The 24,481-nt window shown below is 37.7% G+C and overlaps 2 long non-coding RNA genes, 1 other non-coding gene and 1 pseudogene across 6 annotated transcripts in view; 3 read left to right on the forward strand and 1 right to left on the reverse strand.

The window, feature by feature from the left end:
* The window catches only part of LOC143669687 (uncharacterized), a 67,991-nt gene extending 59,931 nt beyond the window's left edge, over window positions 1-8,060 (reverse strand). The window contains exons 1-2 of the long non-coding RNA XR_013168978.1: window positions 7,984-8,060; window positions 7,088-7,151 (exon numbers count right to left, since the gene is read on the reverse strand). This is a non-coding gene — a long non-coding RNA (uncharacterized LOC143669687). The remainder of the gene's footprint in view (window positions 1-7,087; window positions 7,152-7,983) is intronic.
* LOC143669685 (uncharacterized) overlaps window positions 3,716-24,481 on the forward strand; it is a 104,128-nt gene continuing 83,362 nt past the window's right edge. The window contains exons 1-2 of one of the 4 annotated variants that reach the window (XR_013168973.1): window positions 3,716-3,927; window positions 7,578-7,680. This is a non-coding gene — a long non-coding RNA (uncharacterized LOC143669685). The other 3 variants (XR_013168975.1, XR_013168976.1, XR_013168974.1) reach the window with 3 other exon arrangements.
* On the forward strand, window positions 12,725-14,468 carry LOC143669860 (la-related protein 1B pseudogene; annotated as a pseudogene).
* LOC143670054 (U2 spliceosomal RNA) lies at window positions 18,434-18,624 on the forward strand. Its single transcript, XR_013169236.1, has one exon. It is a non-coding gene; the product is annotated as a U2 spliceosomal RNA (small nuclear RNA).

A 24,481-nucleotide genomic window follows, 5' to 3' on the forward strand; every position in this document is an offset into this window, starting at 1 on the left:
TGCTTATGTGAATATGGAGGCTGGCAAGTCTGAATTCTGTAGATCAAGCTGGCAAACTAGAAATTCAGGTAAGACTGATATTGAAATCTTGATTCCAAAATCCATAGGGGAGTTCAGCAAGCTGGAAACTCAGAGGAACAGAGGGTGCAGTCTTAAGGCAGAATTTCTTCTTCTCTGGAACTCTCCCATTCTTTGCTCTTAAAGCCTACAACTGATTGGATAAGGGCAACCTTCTTCACTTAAAGTCAATTGATTGTAGATGCTAATCCCATCTACAAAATACACAACAACAACCAAGCCGATGTTTGACCAAGTATCTCAACATCATAATCTAGTTATGTTGATACATAAAAGTAACCATCACAATAGGTCATTAAAAATAAAGAAAATATGTTTTATTTAGCCTCTTTAAACTTATCTGTTCCATACAGGTAGCCTATGTCCTCAGCACATCTGCTCTGCAGTCTTCTGCTGTCTTTGACTCTTGTGTCTCTTCTACCAGGAAATAGTCTGACCTCTCTCTCTAACAAAATCTGCTCTATAATCCAAGGTTCAGCTAACAATCTCCACTTCTCTCTTCTCCTCTTTGATACCTTTTCTTATTCATTTGGCACTCAAAATTTATACTTACTTTACATTCATGAAGAATGCATTCGTATCATTTTCCATGTCACTACTCCACACCCACCCACATCTAACTTCTGATTTCTCTATATTTGTTTTAATTTACCATTTAACCATTTGGTCTTTCCAGTAAAGTTATGTTTCTTGAGGGTAGAGACTATGTGATTAAAAAGTATCTTCTATGGCTTGAAACTTTATTTTGAATGACGTAAATCTCAGGAAAATATTGAAAAAATGAATACGTGTCAATAGCTTGCATTATACTATACTTCACATACAATATGAAGGGGAAGACATGGACACAAAAATTATGCCATATGGAGTATAAGAGCTGAAAACAGGTGTAAATTCTAAAGAAGAATGAACTAACCAATTATATATGTGAAGGATCAAATGGTTATATACAGTTAAAACACTATGAAGGAAAATTTCAAGCAATTAATCCCTGAATTCATTTATTTAATAGCTCAAATAATATTTACAAGATTAACCAGATAGTCAAAAAGTAGTGGCAAAGTCCCCTGAGGGAGGGGAGAAAAAATATGGAACTATTAAACCTTACCATCAGGGAACCCTGATACTATGTCAAACTTTAGGGATACTCAAATCAGTAGACCATGCCCTTGATCATGAGGCTTACTCTTGTGAGGCTTATGTAGGTAATGGAGAAGCTTAGACTACCTATACGTATGCCTAAAAGTTACTTCTGGAGGACCTCTGTTCTTGCTCAGATGTGGCCTAAGTCTCTCTAAGCCCAACTCTGCAAGTGAAATCATTGCCCTCCTCCCCTCCCATGTGGGACATGACATCAAGGAGTGAATGTCTCCCTGGTGACATGGGAGATGACGCCCAGGGATGAATCCGGACCTGGCACCATGGGATCAACAATTACATCCTGACAAAAAGGGGGAAAACAGTGTAATTAATAAAGTATCAGTGGTAGAGAGAGTTCAAATAGCGTTAAGAGACTACTCTGGAGGTTGCTCTTATGCTACCTAACATAACCTGCCAACTCCCAACCAGGACCATTCCAGCCAATCCTAAATAACACCTAGGGCAATGTGTAAGATTCCACAAGTGTTTTAGGCACTGGAGTAACTTTCCAGAAACCTACAACCTCCAGATGGGTTCCTGGTTCAGATAAGTCCTGAAACCTAGCCCAGTCTCTCCAGAACATCAGATAGTTCCAGCTCCCTACCCCATATTAGTGACAGACCCTTCTAATAGCAAAAATTTAGAATTGCCATAGCCCAAACAACTCCAAAAAGAGGTATGGAAAGAACAAAGATGATGGTGGAATTATACATAAGTGACAGGACTTAACAAATGAATATGAATTCCGAATCATTAAATTGATATCTCTTAGTCTCCAGCATTTTAGAGCAGCTAGAAGTAAAAACCTAAAATTGTGAAATTGCAACCCATATCAAAGTCTGAAGTATGTTTTACAACTAATTGTGGTCCTGTGCTTTGAAATTTGTAGCTTTTTTTTGTATATATATTACTGTTCACAAAAAAAGAAGGAAAAAAAGTTGATTGTGATGATAAAAAAGTATTTAAGCCCTCTAGCCTGCTATATTCTAGAGTAGTAGAAGGAAAAATTTGAGAGGATCGTATGGTAGCCCATGACAAACTCTGGGATCTGTCCTGTAACCACTTGTTGAAGAGTGCTTTGAATACTATTGCTTTTTTTATTTCTTTGCTTTGCATATATGTTATACTATACAACAAAAAATTTAAAAAGAAGAAAAAAGAACATCAAAATTAAGTATAATTTATTTAAATTCACAAAAAATTACAATAAATTGCAGAAGTTTCAGTTCCCTTGAAAAATAATATTTGCAACTCTATTTGCCTGAAACAGTATTTAACTTGCCTTTAACTTTTAAAACATTTTTTAAAGGAATTCTAAAAGTTGCACAATTTTTCTTTCCTTGTTTCCAAAACATCTAAAGGAAAATTTGTGAAGTGAAATTAGACTAAATCATCATTTAAGGACCTATAATTGAGCAAGTGCATTTTAAGAATAAATTCTCTTCAACAACAAAAAAGTTGAGTATTGCTTTTTCAAGTGGAACCCAGTAGTTACTCATGGAACTCAAACAAGTAGTAATCTTCAAAACCCTGTCTCACATTAAGATTATAGAGCAAAGTTCCATATATAGTCTAGTTATTTCAGTTTCTTTTCTTTCTCAGAGAACTCCTTTCCAAGTAGTTCCTTGGTATAAAAATAATACTTAGTTCTTAAAGTTTTTCATCTTCAAATTTCTGTATAAACATTTGCTAATTAGAAAACAAATTCTATTTAGCTTTCAAGAAGTGACAAAAACACAGCTCATGGTATTTTCAGAGTTGACTGTTTTAGGTTTTTTTTTTTTACTTATATTCAGTGGATCCCTGGAGAGTAGGAAACCTCAACATGAAATAAAATCCAGATCACCCACCAATGTTACACCATAGAGCAGTCACCAAGAAAGATATTAGAAATACATTTACATTAAACATACAGCTTGGACCAACCCTGGGGTATAGGCTGCATGTTCTCAGAATTTATTTAATAGTTTTTGCTAGGTACAGAAAGCCTTACAACAAGTTATAAATTGGAGGCTAAGAGCATGGGGAGAACTGTATTTGAAATAAAAGGAGCATATCTCAATTATATGTTAAATAATGTGCAAATTAGTATTACTTATTTCAACCATATATAGTAATGATATCTTAGTAAGCATTGTGAGAGGAAAGCCTCTCAGTATATTTGTTTTAGAGCTTCTTTTTAGATATTTTCCTATTTATGGTTAAGCCCTTCTATGTTCATTCATTCATTCAACAAAGGCTTTTGAACACTTTTTATGTCCTAGAAAAGGGTTGTAAATGATCATTATACATCATAAGACATACTCTATATGGTGGTTTTAAAATGAATCCACAAATGCTTTTAAACTCTTTTCTTCAAAAGGTACAGCGTAATGCTTTGAATGAGGGCTGGGTTTAATTATCACATCTAAGAAATGGAATATGAGAGAGATAACACTGTGTGACTTCCCAAGACTAGGTCATAAAAGGCATTGTGATTCTTCCTTGTGTTCTCTCTTGTATTGCATGTTTTGAGGGAAGTTAGCTGCCATGTTGCAAAGACACTCTAGCATCCTTATGGAGATATCTTAATAGTGAGAAATTGAAACTTCGGGTCAACATCAATGGGAGTGAACCATCTTGGAATTGGATCCTGTAGCTTCCTATGATACAGTTCTAGCCCATATCTTGACTGCAGCATTTGGGAAACCCTGAGCAAGAACCTCCCAGGTAAGCAGCTCCAGAGTCCTGACTCCCGGGAATCGTTTAAGATAGTACATTTTTGTTGCTTTAAGACACTAGGTTTTGGTGTAATCTGTTATGAAGCAAGAGATAATTAATATAGATGTTGGCACCCAGAAGCAGGGTGCTTCTATAACAAATATATAAAATGTGGGGTTTCAACAGAGGAAAATCAATTAATGTAACACGTATACCACATTAACAAAATGAAAGGAAAATAATACATGATCATGATCAAATCAATTGACACTAAAAGCATTTGACAAAATTCAGCATACTTTCTTGATAAAAGCACTGGGAACATTAAGAATAGAAGGAAACTCTAAGATGATAAACGACATATATGAAATATGTCTAATGTCATACTCAATGGTGAAAGATAGAAAGCTTTTCCTCTGAAATAAGACAGTGATGCCAGTTTTACCACAATTATTCAACATTGTACAGAAATTCTAGCCAGAGCAATTAGGCAAGAAAAAGAAATAAAAAGCACCCCAAATGGAAAGGAAGGTGTAAAAATTTCACTAATTGCAGATGATATGATCCTATATATAGAAGGTTACAAAAAACTATAACACAGTCACTAGAGTTAATAAACAAAATTAGTAAAGTGACAGGGTACAAGATTAACATGCAAAAATCAGTGTGTTTCTACATACTAGTAATGAGCAACTAGAGGAGGAAATCAAGAAAAATAATCCATTTGCAATGGCAACTAGAAGAATCGAAAACCTAGGAATAAATCTTACCAAGGATGTAAAGGGTTGTATGTGGAAAACTATAAAACTTTGCTAAAAGAAATCAAAGACGATCTAAATAAATGGAAGGACATTCTGTGCTCATGGATTGAAAGACCAAATATTGTTAAGATGTCAGTTATATCCAAAATGACTTACAGATTCAACACCTTCCCAGTCAAAATTATAACAGCCTACTTGACAGAAATGGAAAAGCCAATCATCAAATATATTTGATAGAGTAAGCCAATTCAATTTGCAAAATCATCTTGAAATTAAAGAAGAAATTCAGAGGACTCACAGTTATTACAAAGTTACAGCAGTAAAAACGATATGGTATTGGCACAATGATAGATATTTATAGACCTTAGAAATTGAATTTGAGAGTTCAGAAAAAGACTTATGCTAATTGATTTTGGCCAAGTCTACTTCCTCCTATTGAATGATAGAGAATAGTCTCTTCATCAACTGGTTCTAGGAGAACTGGATATCTGCATGCAAAAGAATAAAGGAGGATCCCTAGCTCATATCATATATACAAATTAACTCAAAATGGAACAAGGAGCTAAATTTAAGAACCAGGACTAAAAAAACTCCTAGAAGAAAATGTATGAAGCATCTTCAGGATCTTGTGTTAGGCATTGGCTTCTCAGACTTTATGCCCAAAGCACAATTAACAAAAGAAAAAAATAGATAAATGGGATCTCTTCAAAATTAAAAACTTTTGGTCATCAAAGGACTTTACCAAGGATGTGAAAAGGCAGCCTACTCAACGGGAGAAAATAATTGGAAACCACATATCCGATAAGGGTTTAATGTCCAGAATATATAAAGAAAACCTCAATGGTAGCATTTAATGAGACTAACATCTCATTACATCCAGAGGGCAAATTGTGCTGAAAATTAGACCCAAAATTGATTACAGAGTGGTGTAGCTACAAAGTGAATGAAATCACAGTCCCAGCATTCTCCCATGGTAAACTTATGACCTCATAGGGAAGAAATGGAACCCTAATACTTTAAATGGGACATTAAGATAGATGTACTTAGGAAAGTTGAGCCCCCCAAATGTTCTTACCTTCCCCTTACTAGAGGAGAACAGCCACCCATTGTTCAGAGGCCAAAGTCCTTACAAACGGATGTTTTTTTTTCTCAAGATTTGCTCCACCTTCCTTCATTATTTAGAGATTAATATCTAAAGTAAAGCCTCAGCATGTCATAAGTAGGAAATTTCTCTTCTTACTATGAAAAGGGACTATTCACCAGGCTTTTAGAGTTGGCTAGTATGTTGTATTGGCAGTGACTGAGAGAACATGCCAAGGAATTGAGCTTGAGGGTAAGAGACCAGGAGGATGGACTATAAAGCAGCATGTCAGGGGGATTAATTATTGATATGGGACTCTCTTCCATAACTCATGATTTGACATTTTGGTAAAAATGCTTAGAGTTGGTCTTAACATGCTGCTAGAAGGGCTTCTTGAATTTTGGAAACAATAATGGCATTAAATGATAGAGAAATTCTAGAACTGCCTTGGCAGACTATTAATGAAGGGTCAAATAGTTCTGAGAGATGGACATATCGGAATGGATTTAGTATTTAAGCCTTCCATTATCAAGAAAATACAGTTGATTATGTTCTCAACACTTACTTCACTAAAATAGTAAGGACTGTGCTAATGAAAGTAGCCTTATCATCACTGAGAAGCTAAGGGATAGCTGGCTTCTATATCCAGTGTTGATGCTGGTATGGAACTGGAATCTTTAATGAGAATGGTAATACTACGATTCTGGAATTTCAGAGTCAACAGAACCAAGAAGAGAAAGGATGTAACCTTGCAGTATTTAATTTCAGGTGAAGTAGACATGATTACATAATGGACAATAATGGCAGCCTTGACTCACAAAGATCTATGGCAAAAGCCATAGTTCATAGTTTTCCTAGGGTTGAGATAAATAGGTAGCCAATGAGGGTATTGCTTGATTTATGCAACCACAGATATCAAGGGCAGGTGAGAAGAAGCCTGTTGTAAGTCCCTATAATTGTAAATCACAATCCCTTGTCCAGTTTCCATACCTGAGTTAGTTCTCAGAACTAGAGTCTATTGACTGAGAGAAATGCTAGATCTCTTTGAAGACAGTTACTGCAGTACAAATACATGTAGTTGTAATTCCCCTAATTTTTCCCCAGAGGAACCACAACCACTTCCTAGAGTAGCTGTACAATAAGGAAAGGATAATACCCAGATTTTTCAAGAGCTGTTGGATAATGGGTTTGAGCTAACACTATTACCAGGTGACCCAAAATGCTATCAGTGTAACAGTGCCAGAGTGTGGTCATATGGAAGCCAGATGATAATATAGTCCTGGCTGAGATCAGTCTCATAGTAAGTCTAGTCGGTTCACAAACCCACCTTGCCATTTTCCTCAGTTCTTCGGCACATGATCAGGATGGATCTACTTAAAAGTGCAGGTTTCCTAAAAAGTCAGAGAGAGTCATTAGCCACTGAAATACCCAGAAACCCACCCAGGTAGTAAATCAGAAGCAATGTCACATCTCAGATAAAATATTAGAGATCAGTGTCACCCACCAAGACTTAAAGAAGGCAGAGTGGTAGTTATCATCACATCTCCAATCTGGACCTTGCAGAAACCACTGCAGGTGAGGGTAGACTACATAAACTTAACCAAATGTTAGTCTCAATCAGAGCAAAAGTGCTGGAAGTAGAATCTTAGTTAGCACAGTCAAAACACCCTCAGAAATTTAGCATATAGCCATTGGTATAATGTATCCTCTTCAATGTCCATCAAGAAGAAAGAGCAAATGTTGTTTGTAGAATGAACTGCAAAGCATATCCTAGCTTTTCCCTAGGTTTTTGATGATTTTACTGCTCCCTGTTACAGTGATAATCTTGACACACTGCAGAACATCCTGTTGATGTCCTGTAATGATGACATCATGTACATCAAATATGAATAGGAAATGATAAGTACGCTGGAAAAACTGGTAAGATACATGCATGACAAAGGGGGTGGGGAGATTTTCTCTACACAATTCACAGACATTTCAAGTTTGGGGGATCCAAAAGTTTGGTGCCATTGTTCAAGGTGAACGTCAACTTATTTCACTTTGCACCTCTTAGTACTAATAAGCACAGGTCTTGATAAACCCCTTAGAGTTTGGAAAAAGCTATAGGGAATAATGCTCAACCTATTTCTTGGGTGACTTGGAATAATGCCAATTTTGAGTGGTGCCTAGAGCAAGGGAAGCTTCTGCAATATGTTCTGACACTAGAACAAGTGGCCCTACCACTTGGATCCTATGACCCAGCATATTCAGTGTTGTTAGCAGTTTCTTCAGTAGATTCATTGAATTGTAGATTTTCTCCCAATATTTGAGTCCCAATATTTGAGTCGCAATGGAAAGATTCTAGATTCCATTCCCTAAGATTCTAGAGCAAGGCCATACTATTTGAGATAGAGAATTATTCATAGATTAAAACACAGATGATGGCAACTGCTGAGTTCTTGTAGAGATTAAGTATCTGAACATGGGGACATCAAATGATTAGGCAACTAGAACTGTCCATCAAAAACTGAATGTTGTTAAGTCCACCATGCTGTAATGTTGGGCAGCGATCCTTCATAAAATGGAAATAGTACATTCAAAATTGGGACCAGGTATGCCCTGAATGTACAAATAAGTTATACAAAAAGATGGTCCAGATCCCCATGGTAGCTACCTTGTTGCACTGACAACTCTCCTGTATGTCACAGACATGTCCTTGTCAGGTTTATCTATGATCTGCTAAAAAAAGGAAAAATAAGTCTGGGCCTGTTTCATGAATGGGTCAGCTCAATACATTTGCATAAACAGTAAGTGGATTGCTGCCACATTGCAGTTTCACTCACATTGGTCTAGTGAGTGAAGAAGGACAGAGTTTTGAAAAATATACCAGGTCTTAGTCAAGGACTTGAAGGAGAAAGATTGGAAGAGCAGAGATAATATGCCCAGAGACATGAGGATGAAACTGTGAAAGTGAGCACAAAGTGCATGTAACGTTATCACATGTAACACCCACCAGAAAGCATCCACCCAGAAGAGGCACTGAATCAATAGGTAGACAGCATAACTCATCCAAAAGATAGTTTGAGCCACACCCTTGCCAACCTCACTGCTACAATATTGAGCCCATGAACGCAATAGATCATGATGGCCTGGACTTAGAGGAATGGACTAAAGACAGCAGAGTAGCTCTAAATCTCTAGTGATGTACTATACTTTGAGAAGACAAAGAAGTCTCTTAGTAAGCAAGCTGATTATATCAGTTTTTCATCCTGGAAGAGGCTGAAATTGGCATTTACTGGGTATGGATTTATTTTCTCTGCCATATTGCCTCAACTAGCATGACAATCTAAAGGCTCAGAGAATGTTTGATTTACTAAAATAACATTGCCTTTTACCCAAATGATCTACTCTTCATTTAAAGGAAGTATGGATCTTGGGATCTACTGATTCTACAATACATGGCAGTATCCGGAAGCTGTCAGCCTCATAGATTGCTGAAATGGCTTACCGTAAGTGCAGTTAAGACTTCACCTTGGGTGTGAAGTTATGGTATATACTTTGAACCTATAGTCATTATATGGCATACATCCCTGATAGAATATGTCAGATTGGGAACCATAGCATTAAGAAAGAAATGTCTCTTCTTATCACTACTCTCAGTGATCTACTTGGAGAATTTGTGCCTTCTGTCTCTGCAACATCATATTCTGTTGGATTATAGGCTTATTCCTGGGAAAGAAGGTTTGTACCAGAGGATGCAGTACAGGTTCCATTAAACCTAAAGCTACTGCTGCCACCTAGTCATTAAGAACTAAATCAATAGGTGAAAATAGGAATTATTATGGTGCCTGAGGTGTTTGATTATCATAAGAGGAGGCATTATTGCTGCTATATTGTGAGATCAAAGGATCTCAGGGGATTTACTGGGGATGTCTCTTTGCTCTCAATGTCCAGTGATGGCCATGAAGAAGTAGATGCAGCCACTAAACCTGACAAAAATTTTAACTGGAGGAATTAGAGATAACAGTTTGTATTACTCCACCTGGCACACAATCTAGAGCAGCTTAAGGTGAGAGGAAAATAGAAAGCATAATAGAGGAAGATAATGAATATTAATTATGATCTTTGGGACCAGCTGCAGTAATAGGAACTACATCTGGTCCCACTCACGATTTTGTTTTGTCTGTATTTTAAAACAATTTTGTCTGGCCACGATTTGGAGAATTCCTAATAGGGGAAAGTGAACTCAACATGGTGCCTGAGTGGATCTGTGTGATTTGAGGAGTGAATTGTAGCTGATGCCATTGGTTCCCCACCTACATGTTCTCTGTGCACACTGTTCCCGTACATATCTGCAACTTTGTACATCAAGCACAGCTTCTTACCTACACGTCACTCTGAATGAGAGCTATTTCTGGCCATCACAGTAGGCTAAACCCACATAGGACAAGCTGGAAGAACTAGGAAGTTGAAGATCTGTGAACAGCATCAACAAATAACAAACAGAAATTAGTGGCTATAGACCCACGTTTTCTCACCTCTTGCATGGGATGAGAAGCTCTGAGGCATAATTGTCCCCCAGAGGTCATTAGTGGGACTGATCACTAAAATTACTCACTGTTATTAGGCTGATTATTAACACCCTTCATTGATTTTATTCCCTTCTGCCTGAAATCACCTCCCAAACTAGGACTGAAATCTAGTTTCATGGTCTGCTTCTAAAGGAATCCAATATAAGACAAGTGATTTTTAACCCAGGTCCATCTGAAAACAAGCATGAGTCTTAACCACTGTGCTATCTTGTCTCTCAAAATATGGTAGGTGGAATAATTGCCTTAGGAATTCCTGGGGATAACTGTTAAAAATTAAGATCCTTAGACAGATGGATCTTAAACACGGAAGCTTAAGGATCACTTCAGTATTTTGGATTCAGTTAAACATTTTCAAGACTAGGGAGGATTCTCTTTCCACATGTAATAATTGTAGACAATTTCAAGTTGTTTAGACCTAAATGATTTTCTACTTTCTTATTTGGTCTGTGTATATCTATGTATTGGTTATACTTTTAAATATATTTCAATATTCATAGTAGGTCATGTTCAACCAGCTAAAATGAGAAAAATAATTTGTCATAGAAAATCAAAATCCAAGGAACAGAAAAAGAATGGCTTGCAGTTAAGAATTTTTGTTTGTTCATTCTGTATCTAGCAACAATTTCCCATGAGGTCCTGTAAAGGCTAGTTAAGTTTGTCTGAGCTTCCTTATGTGTTAAATGGGACTGATAACCCTTATTTATAAGAGCACTAAGCAAATGAATTATTTAATGTTGGGTGATCTATAAGGTGTTGCACAATATTATTTTGAAGACGTCCATACATTATTCATGGTTGAGTATACTTATATTATTAGAGTATACAGTCCCTCACAAATTTCAGATATAACAAATTTTTAAGTAGGTGGCAACAAATACATGCTGTGGGATATTTTTGATGAGTTAATCCTAATCGACTCAGAGTGAAATGTCTTAGAACTCTGAAAAAAAGACAAACCTAACCTTCATTGTGAACGATAAACATAATGGCATTTATTTGAAGTTTAGTAGACCCTTGTCATTAAGGGATTTAATAGCATAGTTTCTATGCTTTGGGAGCAACCTCAGAGGTTCATGTAACAGAGGCATCTACAGTTTTGTGGTGGCATGAATTTGAATTGAATGCAGTAAGAGCCTGGTGTGTGAGAGCCAGTGGCGGTACCTCTGAGGGAGCAGAGCTGGTTTCCCCTCCTTCATGACTTACCTTGGCTCCCTTCTTCTCTTCCCTTCTCTCAGGCAGTAGCTGTCCTTAAGTGATAAAAGCTTAGTATATTCATGAAATATGGCCCTTGTGGGAGAAATAAAGCATTGGTAGTGCTGGTGAGGAAACTGAAGAAGTCTTAGAAGTGCTTATTCTTAGCCGGAAAAGATATTTTAAAAAAATTAAACAGTGGAGGGATGTTGAACAAGGTAGACTCAGATCTGTGAAAAGGTGGAATCCACACAGCAGGTATTTGGAAATGAGAAAAATCATTTCATGAAATTACTTTAGCAAGTGTTCTCATAAAAATCAAAATAGTATTTATTTTTATAAGTTCCTCTTTTTTTAAAAAAAGTAGTTAATCTGAAGAGTTAGAAAAGAAGTTTAAATTTTTTACTTTGTTATTGAGGTAGCTTAACCTCTTGTGGTTTGATTTTATTTAATCCTAAATTAATCTTCCAGAGATTAGAAAAATAGAGAATAGCTCCCAACTGTCTTATGAAGCCAGAATGATATTGATACCACAATAAAGAAGAATAAGTTGTACTTAAATCAGTTTTCAACCTATCCTCAAATAATTTGGCAGATATGCAGTCATTCACTGTAAGCACATCAGTGTGAAGGAAAACTGATGCTATAATGTCTCCACCTAATCGCCATAGAATGGATCCATGCCCTCTAACTGTTGGAAAGAAATGACAATTAAACACTTTCCAAATTGAGCAATTTCCATGTAGAGACTGTGAACAATTATTGTGCTGGAAATTGTTGATCATGCTACTAAATTCTGGGACAAAACACACTCTTTTTGCAGACTTCTAGATTAATTTAACCTAAAAATTGTAAGGAAAACTGTGGAAAACTTTGAATTGCAACAATTTATCCTATTTGGATCACAATTTTTTAAAACCTGTCTGCTATATGACTGCAGTTGCCATCCCTTTATTTTGGGTTGTCTCATTCATCAAAGCAACGTCATTGCCAATAAAAATTAATACAAAATAAATTTTATGAATTCAAACTCAAAAAATGCATTTACACAAATAAAAACCTATTTTCTCTTTCATAATGTGGGTGTCCACATCAAAGTTAGTTTGAAAATGTTCAAAAACTGTATATTGTGGTTTGTTTTGGTTAATTTTATCTATGATCTAGAGTGAGATTTAACATTCTCTTCTGTGTGTCACTTGGTCACGTTTTAACATCACACCTCCATTTCTTTCCTATACTTTGGGACAGTATATGTATTTTGATAATTATCTATCCTCCAAAGATTTGAAGATCTCACCTATAAGCCGTCAAGGCAGCAGTTTCGGACAGCTTTAAAAAGCTTCCATTTTAGCACTTTTGTTACTCTTCCACCCCCCTTGGCCAGCTGTTGGGGCTGACCAGCCTCCAGGCAGGCAGCACCCATGGGTTCCTTAGTCAGTCATTGTGAGTAGTGGCTTGGGGGTGGGGCAGGAGCCAAACTCAATTTCCCCAAGATTATAAAAGCAGGAAAAGTCAGGACAAAGAAATCCAACAAGGCTAGTGATTTCAGTGATATGACAAATTGGCCAACACCGAGAGAATTAGTGAACACTGGACGTCAGAGTATTATAAGTCAAGGAAATAAGAAGCCACAAAATAGAAAAGAAAAAGAAGAGAAGGTTGAAAAGAAAACCAAGAGTAAGAGCAAAGAAAACTAGGAAACAAAAGTGGATGGTCTTGGTGAGAATACCAGTGGTGATGAAGTTGAGTCAAGTAGTCAACAAAAGAGAGCTAATAAACACAAGTGAGTACCATTCCACTTAAATGATGTTAAGAACAGAGAGTTAAGAGAAATCAGGATCCCAGAACAGCTCAAGATGTCCACTTGAAACAAATAAATCAGCACATAGCAATAGGTGAAATGACACAAGAAGTTGGAGGCGAGATAGAATAAAAGATGATCAAGAGGAAGTTTCCAGTGCAAGAAGTGAGGATGGTAATAGCAGAGGTTCTTTTAGAGTTCAAGGGAGAGGCTGAGGATTGGGAAGAGGATGAGGCAGAGGAAATCCTTAATTGAACTTCGATTGTTCATATGATTATTGAGGACGTGGTGAAAAGATCAATCAACTACTTCAAGCAGAACTTAATACCAGCATGATGCAGTGTTGCAAGCATGCGGTTGTACCTGGTGGAAGAAGCAACGCTTAAAGAATATATTAGGCACCAAATTGAATATTACCTCAGTATAAAGAATTTGGAATAGGACTTCTTTTAGGAGAAAGATGGTTGGATAAGGTTTCTTGCCTATTTCTCTCATTGCTGGTTTCCTCTGTGTTCAGGCTCTCACCATAAAAGTTCATCTCAGTTTAGAGGCACTGAAAAACAGCACAGAGGTGAAAATTGTGGGTGAGAAGATGAGAGAAAAAGTAGAACCAGAAAAATGGCCAATTCCTGGACCTTCTTCACATAGTGTACTTCAGAGAGACTTCTTTCAACTGATTAACTGCCCCAACTCTGGGCCAGGCCAAGCCTTTGGATCACATGCAGTCAGGGTAATGAGCCACCGATGCTTTTGGATGCCATTTGATTGGAATAAAAGGTGAAATAGGTGACTCATTGAAATGTCAATATAAATATTGGAACAAGTCATGCTGTAGAACTGAAAGCAACCAGGACTGTTTACTATGCAAGAATGTCTACTCCAATTCCTTGTAGAGGAAGTTCGGGCCAGCACTACAGTGGAGATAAACCCTCTGTGATGATGAGAGACAGACCAGAAGACTGCTCTTGTTTTTATAGGAGCTGCCCATTTGTGTGTAACTGGCCTGCACTACATGAGCTACTTCTATTCACGGTGGGAAAGTTAAATGTTATTCTGGAAATACTACAGGATTCTGTCTTTTGCTTCCAGACTTGCATACATCAATAATGCAGAACCCAAATTGTTAGTCCTTTGCTATTCGATTTGCCTTTCAATATAGTACATGTTGCATAGTTCCCTATGTTACAATATTTCACATGGACTGTAAAGATTTATTAAGGTGGACACTAAAATATGAAATTTAACAAGTGAGTGAGGGTATATTTTTCTTTACTCTTCAAAATATATTTTTATTTGGTCTACAGCATCTTTAATCTCTGTGATATCTCTCTGCTATTTTTCTACTTATTCTTTAAATTCCTCTTTATGCTCTTCTAGTGTCTTCTTGATCTCCTTTATGCCGTTAGCCAACCCATTTATTTTATTTACTAGAGTTGCATGAACATCTTTGGTTAGTTGTTCCAATGTCTGTGTCTCCTCTGGTGTTTTAATTTGGTCATTAGGCAGGGCTAAATCTGTCCATTATGATATGCTTAGTGATTATCTGCTGTCTTCTTGGCATGTAAATATCTTGATTGGTTTACTTTGGAAGCTGATTTCCTTCAGTAGCCTAAAGCCTTGTATTTGTAGGATGGATATGGAGCAGGATGCAGGGTGTGGGGCAGGGCACAATAGCGTGGTGATGCATTGCAGTGCAGGTGTAGGCACAGTTTTGGGATGCTACTGGTGCCTATGAGCCTGGATGCCCAGTGGTAGGGGGAGGATGTGGCTGTGCAGGTGCACGGGTCTGGTGGGTGGGGCCCTGTGTTCTGGTCTGAGCCGTGAGGCACTTTGTGCACATGCGCAGAGCTAGGGCAGTGGGTCAACATTGAGCCTTCCCTGGGCTGGGGGCAGCTGTGGCCCAACTGTACAGGTCAGCATTTTCCCAGAGCTGGGAGGCATGACAGGGGGAAGGGGCTGTGTGCATGTGCAGCTCTGGGAGTGCCGTAAAATGATGTACATGTGCACAGATCTCAGCGGGGACAGTGCGAGACAGTGTGGGCTGGAGGTGGGTGTAGACTGGGTATGGAGGTAAGTCCCCACAGCCTTTATGTGCTATCGACTGCCTGCAGGGGGCAGGGACTGAGAGGTAGGGCTTGGGAGGGGTGAGGCTGCGCTTGGGCAGGAGAGGTGGGTTGGGCTGGCGCAGGCATGCACTCAGCTTGGAGTGGGGGTGTGGGATGGGTATTGTGGGAGTTGGCAGGGAGCAGGTGCTTGGAGTGCAAGGATGGGGTCAGGTGACAGGGTCCAGGTGTGTGGGGTTTGGGGTGGGTTGTGGGTTGCAGGGCTGTGTTAGTGGGGATAGTGCATTCAAGGAACACATCTTGGCTTCCTAGTCCCTGTCTCCCTTCCATGCACTCCTGAGGACTCTGGGCTTCCACATTAGGCTGTTTGCACCAGCCGGACAGTCTCCAGTTCTCTGCTTCTCCGTTCCTCAGCTTTGGCAACCAGGGCCACCCTATGTGGTGCAGAAGGCTCTCCCAGGTCTCTTATTCCCTGGAATCACCATCTCAGTCACCCTCCTGTCCCTTCTCTAGCTTCTCCTTGGAGCAGGGTTGAACTCTATTCTATTTTGCCATGTTCCTGGAACTCCTCAAAATATATTTTTGATATATCAATATGAGAGAACTGCCCATTATGAAAGCATCCATGATAGACATGCTCCCAGATAGTATTATCTTGTTTTTCTTTAATTGTCAGTCTTCTGTTCCTCTAATCTAAGCAAGCAACTTCGGCAGGTGTTTTAAAAGTTGACAAAAAGTAACATTGTTTTAGGGCTTTAAAAAAATAATGGCTTATTGTACAGGTTAGATATTTATTGTGTAAACTTGGGATCCAAGATGACATTTTTATCTCGCTTATGAACAGGCATCTGGTAAGTTATATAAAATGGAATTTCCTTTTCCACAGGGTTCCCAAGACAGGCCATTGAAGTTGATGTTGCCCGTCCATTCCATTTATACATTATTAATAAAATTACAAGAATAGAATCATTCAGATAAGTTTTCATTTCAATCATGTTTACTTGCACGTTTAGTTAGCTTTTCAATCTTTTCCTGAGTCAATATTGGTAATTTTAATTTTCCTAAAATGTGTCATTTTTTCCAATTTAAAAAAAATCCAAGAAATATCTTATTTATGGCAAAAATATGCTACATGGCTTTCCCTCCTTTAGCCTTTTCTTCAACTTGGGAAGGAAAAAGAGAGAAACATGAGAAAGACTATGTGTCTTAGTTTGTCAGGGCTGCTATAACAAAATCCCACATATCAGATGGTTTATACAACACTTTATTGTCTCACAATTTGGGGGGCTAGAAGTCCAAATCATGGTGTCGGCAGGGCCATTCTGTCTCTGAAGACAGTAGGGTCTGACAACCTATGAGGGAAATGAATTCTGCCAATTATGTGAACTTGGAAGCAGATCCCTTCCTAGTGAAGCCTTCAAATGAGACCACAATTCTGGATGATGCCTTGATTGCCGCTTGTAGAAAAGGTAGCCCTTACATACTACAAGCAGCAAAATTCGTGGGAATATTTTTACTGTGTAATACATAGCAAATACAAAATGTTGGTAATTTTCATCCAGATTCTAGATTTCCTTAAAGGCCAAAAAGGAATTTCTTCATTCATTCATTCACTCATTTGTTCCATACTCTGCCTTATTAGCAAAGGAATTTTAGCTGAATGATTCCCAACTTTTCCATTACATATTCCCAATAACTACCATAGCCCACACAGTCATCTTTGTTCTCTGAACTTTTACTTACATTTCCCAATGTTGTATTTTGAAAAATGAAATCTATAGGAAAGTTGCAAGAATAGTTTTTTTTTTTAAAAAAAAGATCCTATTCCAAATGGGTTCACATTCAACCTGTAACACAATGATAGAAGTAAAAAGCAAAAAATAGAATGAAAGATACCCTGTGTCAAAGAATCAATTATAAAAAATTGCTTTAACATTTCTTTTTACAGACCTCTTTTCTTAAAAGAGGGGCTATTATATAAAAAAAGGTGAGGATAGGTAAATAAGGTAAAGGTGGGCTTTCAGGCCATTTCAATCACATTTTCTTACCTATAAAAAATGGCTAATATAACTGTCAGCTAGTTCCATCTCCTTAACCCATATTAGTGACAGATCCTTCCAACATGAAAAAGTTACAATAGCCATAGCCCAAACACCCCTAGAGAGGGATGGAAAGATCAAAAGTGATGGTGGAGTTATACAGAGAAGATAAGATTTAACAAATGAATATGAATGCTGAATCATTAAATTGATATCTCTTTTAGTCTCCAGTGTTTTAGAGTAGCTAGAAGTAAAAACCTAAAATTGTGGAGTTGTAACCCATGTTAAACTCTGAAATATGTTCTACAACTAATTGTAGTGCTGTGCTTTGAAGTTTATTGCTTTTTTTGTATATATGCTATTTTTCACAAAAAAAGAAAGAAAAAATCTATTGTGATGATAAAAAAAAACTATTTACATCTTTTAGTCTTTTTTATTCTGGAGCAGCTAGAAGGAAAAATCTGAGAGGATGGTATGGTAGCCCATGACAAACTCTGGGATCTGTCCTGTAACTACTTATTGAAGAGTGCTTTGAAAACTATTTCTTTCTTTGTATATATGTTATACTATACAATGGAAAAGATTTAAAAAAGTAGTTAATATAGCTATATCCAACTTTTGGCATAAAGACTTGCCAAGATATTCTATAGTTAAGTGTTTCCTGAAATACAGTTTCGTACAGAAATATAAACTATTAGTATTACTTTACAGATAGTTCTAATCTTGACTCACTTTGCCTTAGAAGTCTCCATTTTTAAACTATGTCCTTTATGCTGTGTTGGGGGAGAGGACCAAAAACTATACAAGTTATTGGTAGCAGGTTCTGGGTGACCCCAAGACTGTCCAAGAAAAAAGGCTTTATTAGATCACTTGGAATATTTATTATCCATGATAAGTAGATATGACCACCCATATGATATTCTAGATAAGTTTTAAGGAAAACATCAAAAAAGAATTGCAACTTTAGAAGTACTGCTGCCTTCATTTAAGAATCAGTACAACAACACTGCTTCTTGGCCTTTTGGCTAAGATCAAGTGTAGTATCTGTGCTTATCAGTTTAATATCTGATACGTCTTCTATCCGAGGACAATATATTAAATGGATTTTTGGAGTTGGGAGATGGAATAGGAGCTTGCTCCGTCCACTCCGTGCGTCGACCTGATATTGTAATACTTCCAGGAACGGTGCAACCCTCTGGGGGAATAATAAATGCATAAAAAGTCAAAAAAAAAAAAAAAAAAAAAGAATCAGTACAACATGGAAAAAGAGAAAAAGATTAAAAAGATGTGAGACCTTGACAAGAAACCTGTTCAAAAGAGAGGAAGATCTTAGCCTGTAGCCCACCTACCTGTCATCTGTCCATTAACCTCTCTTCCTGTGTACCCTTCTGTCTAATTCCTCCCCACCTCTGACCTGGTAATTTGCATCTGGCACAATGCTACTTGCTGCTGGCAAAGTAATTTGATTTCTTCCCTATCTATTTTCTGGATAGAAAATCGTTTCCCCATTTTCTTATGTCTATATACTGCACCAGTGGCAACGTCCTGCTGCTAAAGAGAGTTTATACTTCCTGAAAAGCATAATTTCAGGTTCCACAAATGTCTCCAACTCCCTTTCTGTCTATACAATCACTCCTATAGGTGGCAAATAGTATTTTTGATCATTAGAAATAGGAGCTGAAAACCAATTACAAAAAATATATAGGTGCAACTAATTGAAGCCCAAGGTGTTAAGCCCATGGAAACTATTCTACAGCTCATTAAAGCATCTATACAAGTGTATTTCTCTAGAGGAAAATAACCAAAGGTAATGCTATTCTCCTTGCTATCTGTAGGGAGCAATTTGCATAGCTAGAGAGAGAATGCAGGAAGAGGAAGGACTAGTGGTCCTGGTAGAATTTAGTAGAAAAATCTCCATATTGGATACCCCAAACTGGAAACATCACATTAAAAATGAACTTCAAGAATTTCATGAGTTTATTTTTGGAAATATGAGACAGGGAGTACCATCTCATGAATGCAAAAATACATATTTTTTTTTCAAGCAAGAAGCATGATAATGACTGTGGTATAGAAGTACAAATCCAATTTTCTTCTATCCCCCTTCTTCCTCACTGGCTAACCCATTTTTTTTTTGGATAATGACTAAGATGGTTCAGCAAAGCCCAAGAAAATGAGGTGAACAACTTTAAATAATTGACCGATGTTGATGACCACCCAGAGTTATATGTCCCTTGGGAAACTGATATTTGCATAACATTGAATTTACAGATCACCTTCAACACTGAATCCTTAGATTCACCCTGTGCTCAAAGTATTATTTTGATTACACTCCCAGTTTTCAAGTGAAAAAAAAAGAAACTAAAACTGAGAGATGTTGAATGGCTGGTCCATTATTTATAGCACAGATCTGGGACCTACAACCAGGTAGCCTGGCTCCAAATCTTCTGTGTGCTCACCAACTTCCAGCAGTTATCCATGTTGTAAGGTGGTATGACCCTCCCATATGAAGTAACAAAAAATGAAAATGAACACGTAAAGGGGAACACTGGGACAGTCTCCCCACTCTGCTGACAAGGTGCAGGTGAGTCCAGACAGCATATCTATTAGCAACTAAATCTGAAACAAACCTGAAGCTGGTTTGAAGGATTCTTACAGAGCTTATATAGTCATTCTCAAAGTATAATGATCAATTTTGACATCAAAAAAATTTTTTGACAGGCAATACTCGAGTAGTTCAGTGGTAGAATTCTTGCCTGCCATGCAGGAGACCAGGGTTCGACTCCGGCCGATGCACTTCCCAAAGAAACAAACAAACAAAAAACCAAACAAACCCAAACTCAGCAAAACGGTGCTGCAATAAAGGGATCCTCACATGGGAAATGAATGAATTGTAACTTCCCACCATACAGCATACACACAAAATTTTTTTTGACAGACCTCCACATGACAGTAGTATTTTTAAAATCCAATGTCTGAACAGATACGTGATGCTAAAATTTTTAAATCAATACTTTGAAATCAATTTCTATTTTAATAACCAAAATAAAAGGTATACCCGTATGAAAAGGACTCCTATGTGTGTGTGTAAAAACCACATTTATTTGGTCTGCAAGCAATGCTTAGATTCTCATTCCACTCGCTGCCTACAGACGGACAGCAAGATAGTAAGATATTTCAGGATCCTTTGGTACTGGCCCTTCTCCACTACAAAAGACATACAAAACTTTTCTTGCAACCCTCTCTATCTCAGGTGTCAGTTCATGTATTTTTTTAATCACTTAAAAAAATGTTTGAAGGATAGAACATTCAAATGCATCCTCCTGTGTTTGAAGAAGTTTACTCAGTGCTCTCTAAAGTTGGAATTTAGACATTCCAAGGCACTGATCATTTATTATAACCATTATTATTCCTGAATTTTCCTGGAAGGTGTAGAATTTGGTCCTTAAAATGTTCAGATAATGGAAAAGATTGGACAGTCTTTCTAGGTGACTCCTTCAGCCTGTTCCAAGCTGCTTTTTAGGGGAAGACATAAGATTCTTCTCTCCCTTAGAATAAATAGCAGTCATTGAATTATTGTTTCTGAACCATGATGAGAGCTGTCCTACGAGCCTTAAGCCAGGTTCCCCTGATTTTTTATATTAGTGTATAGTCTCATGGTTTCTCTGCTCCAAGGAAGAGCCCCGGGACAACTTTGCTGTCAAAATGTGCTTTTCCCTAAATGGGAAGTCAATAGCTTCTCCACATCCCCAGCTGGGAAGATGAAATGAGATGCCAAATATGACACCCACTAATCATCTACCTTTCAGGACTTGATTTGGTAATTTTCTCTGAGGGTGAAGAAGCTGACAGAAACACTTTTGAGATGAAGAGGGGGCTTGTAAACCTGCTTGACTGATTACTTTCTGCCTGAAAGCAATAAACATCTGTTTTCTTGATAAAGCAACGAAGTTCATATTTGAAGGAACAAGGCTATTTAGTTGGCCTCCAATTATTGATTCTTCTGAGAACATTACCCCAAGGGCTCTGTGCAGTGAAATACTGAACATTGCCCAAAATTCCTTAGATTTTCCTATATATTCTGTCAGTAATCAATCCATATTCCATGCCACAAGACATTATTTTTTCATGCTATAAAATATTGGCAAATGTTGTGGAAACCAGAAAGCAGGAAATAACTGTTCACTTTGGCTGAGATATTGGAGTAGATCAAAGTTTAGGGAAGATAATCTTCTTGCATATCAATAAATCCCACTTCTGAAAAGGCAGAAGCCATTTCCTTGAACTTAGATAAACAAAAAGTCTTGAAAGAATTGAAGCTTTTGTCTTTGTTTCTTCTATGTTATGTCTGAGTTTCATTGCCATACTTGGAGTGCTCAGACCCTTTGTTCCTAAGAAAATTTTATTTTTATTATCTGTCATCTTAAAAGTATAACAAAAATTGTTTATATAACTCATTCGCTTATTCATCGAAAGTTTTTTTAGTATCTCTATGTGCCAGACACTTTTCAGTTACCTAAAATACATTAATTTAACAAGACAATAATCCCCGCCCTCCCAGAAATTTATATTCCAGGCAACAAAAAGCAAGCAGAATAAATAAAGAAACTGTATATTGTGCCGGGAAAATTTGAGCAGAATAATTGAAATCAGGAAGGCTAAAGATAGTAGGTGGTAGACACTTGCAATTTTAAATAGAGTAATTACAATAAGCCTCCTGAGAAGATGGCATTTGAAGAGAGGCTAGAAGGAGGTGAAAGAGCTATCCATGATACTGAAGGACGGACATTCGAGGAAGAAAGGAAAGCCACTGTGAAGGCTATAAAGTAAGTGCATGTCTGGAAAGGTTCAAGGAGCATCGAGAAGGCCACTACTCTTGGGGAAGAGTGAGCAAGCAGCAAAGAAGCAGATTATAACATTAGAGAAGCAAGTAAGTTGGGAAGGATGGAAAGAGGGATCATGTAAACCCTTTTGAAAAATGTGAGAATGATGACTTTGTATCCTGAGTGAAATGAGAAGTCTGTTACAGAGTATTGATCAGTGGAGCTCCATAATCTGACTTACATTTTCTAAAAGAATCAGTGCTTGTTGAGAGAGACTGTGGAGGCAAGTGTAGAATCAAGGAGTTACTTTAGGAGGCTATTGCAATAATGAAAGCAAAAATCTCAGAAAAGGGTGGTAGTAGTTGAGCTGGTGAGAATGTGGGATTCTTTATATATTTGGACGGTAGAGTCAATAGGATTTCATGTTAGATTGGATGTGAGGTATGAAAAAAAGTCAAAGAAGACTTCACAATTTTTGACCTGAGCAACTGATGCATGAGATGGGGAAAACTTCAGGTGGGATAAATTTGAAGACTATCAGAATTTCAGTTTATGTTTGTTTGAAGTATCTATCAGATATCCCAAATGAGACGTTACATAGGGAACTGGATTTATGCAAGTATGGATTTCAGAAGGAAGATCAGAACTGGAGACATCAATTTGATGTGTTGACAGTATTTATAGCCATGCTACTGGAGGGGATCATCAAGGGGTAAAATGTAGATAGAGAAGAGAACCAAAGATTGAGCCTCGGAGCATGCCAAATTTAAGCGGTCAAAGAGGAGTAAGGGAACCAGCAAAGGAGAATGAGAGGAGCTGTCAGTGAGCTGGGAGAAAAATCGAGAGTGTGATGTCCCAGAGTACACTGTATCAAGGAGGAGGAATATGATGGTTAAGTTCACATGTCAACTGCCCTAGGTTATGGAATGCAATTATTTGGTCAAGTAAGCGCTGCCTTTCGTTACTGTGAGGATATTTTCTGGATTTAAATTATTAGTCAGTTGATTGCATCTGCAACTGGTTATGTCTACAATCAGCAAAGGAGTTGCCTTTAACAACGAGAAAAGTCACATACAATCATTTGAAGGCCTTGAGCGTAGAACTGATGATTTCAGCAGTCAAAGGGAAAAATTTTTATCTCTACTTTCAGCCAGTCAGATTCTCCTTGGGAAACCCTCACCTTCATCAGAGTTCCCAGCTTGCAGCCTGCACTGCAGAATCTGGACTTTCTCATCCCCACAGTCATGTGAACCAATTTCTGTAATGTCTCATAATATTATATACATACATGCATGTGTGTGTGTGCACGTAGTGTGTGTTGTATCTATTGTTGGTTCTGTTTCCCTTGAGAACACCGACTAGTATAAGGGTGTTAACAAATGCACCAAATGCTTATATAAAGTAAGTTGGAGACTTAAGTCTTGACCATTGGAATTACCCATGTGGATCTCAATGGTGATCTTGACAATGGCTGATGAAGATGGACTTAGTTAAGGAGTGAGAAGAATGCAATTAGAGACAACAGATATGGAAAACTTAAGTTTACTTTGCTAAGGTTTGCCAAAACTGGAGTGAAAGCTGGTGAGGGGAGAGGGAGTGAAAGTACTTTTTTCATTTTTTTTTAAGAAGAGAAATGGTGATGTTTGTATGTTGATGGAAACAATCCAAGACAGAGAAAGAATTAATGCAGAAAAGAGGAAAGGATTCCTGAAGCAATGCCCTTGGGTGAGCAAGAACAGATGGAATCTGGTGCAATGGAAGGATAAGCTTAGGATGTGAGTATAGATATTCCATCGATAATTACAGGTGGGAAGCAGAGTATGAGAGTGCAGATGCGCATAAGTGAATATACGTGATGGTGTAAGCCTATGGCAGCAATCTCTTTTGCATGCTTCCATTTTATGGTGGAGGTGAAAAGCAAGGTCATGAGGTGAGGAAGATAGGGGAGAAAATTTGGAAAGCTTGAAGGAAGGAGAGAGTAGGAAATATTTGATTATGGCCCTGCTACTGGATGTAAGGTCCTCACACCAGCAGCATTGGCAACATCTGAGAGGTTGTTATAAATGCAGACTCTTAAGTCTTACCTCAGAACTCAAACTGCATTTTAACAGATCCTCTCCTGCTTAACATGCATATTAAAGTTTGAGAAGCTCAGTGAATTAGTGGGGACCTTTAATATTTGCATAATAGAAATAAAAGTGGTGGTGGTAGTAGCTGTTGCAGTAACAAC

Source organism: Tamandua tetradactyla, chromosome 26 (assembly GCF_023851605.1).
Source record: "Tamandua tetradactyla isolate mTamTet1 chromosome 26, mTamTet1.pri, whole genome shotgun sequence".
NCBI classification, from domain to species: domain Eukaryota; kingdom Metazoa; phylum Chordata; class Mammalia; order Pilosa; family Myrmecophagidae; genus Tamandua; species Tamandua tetradactyla.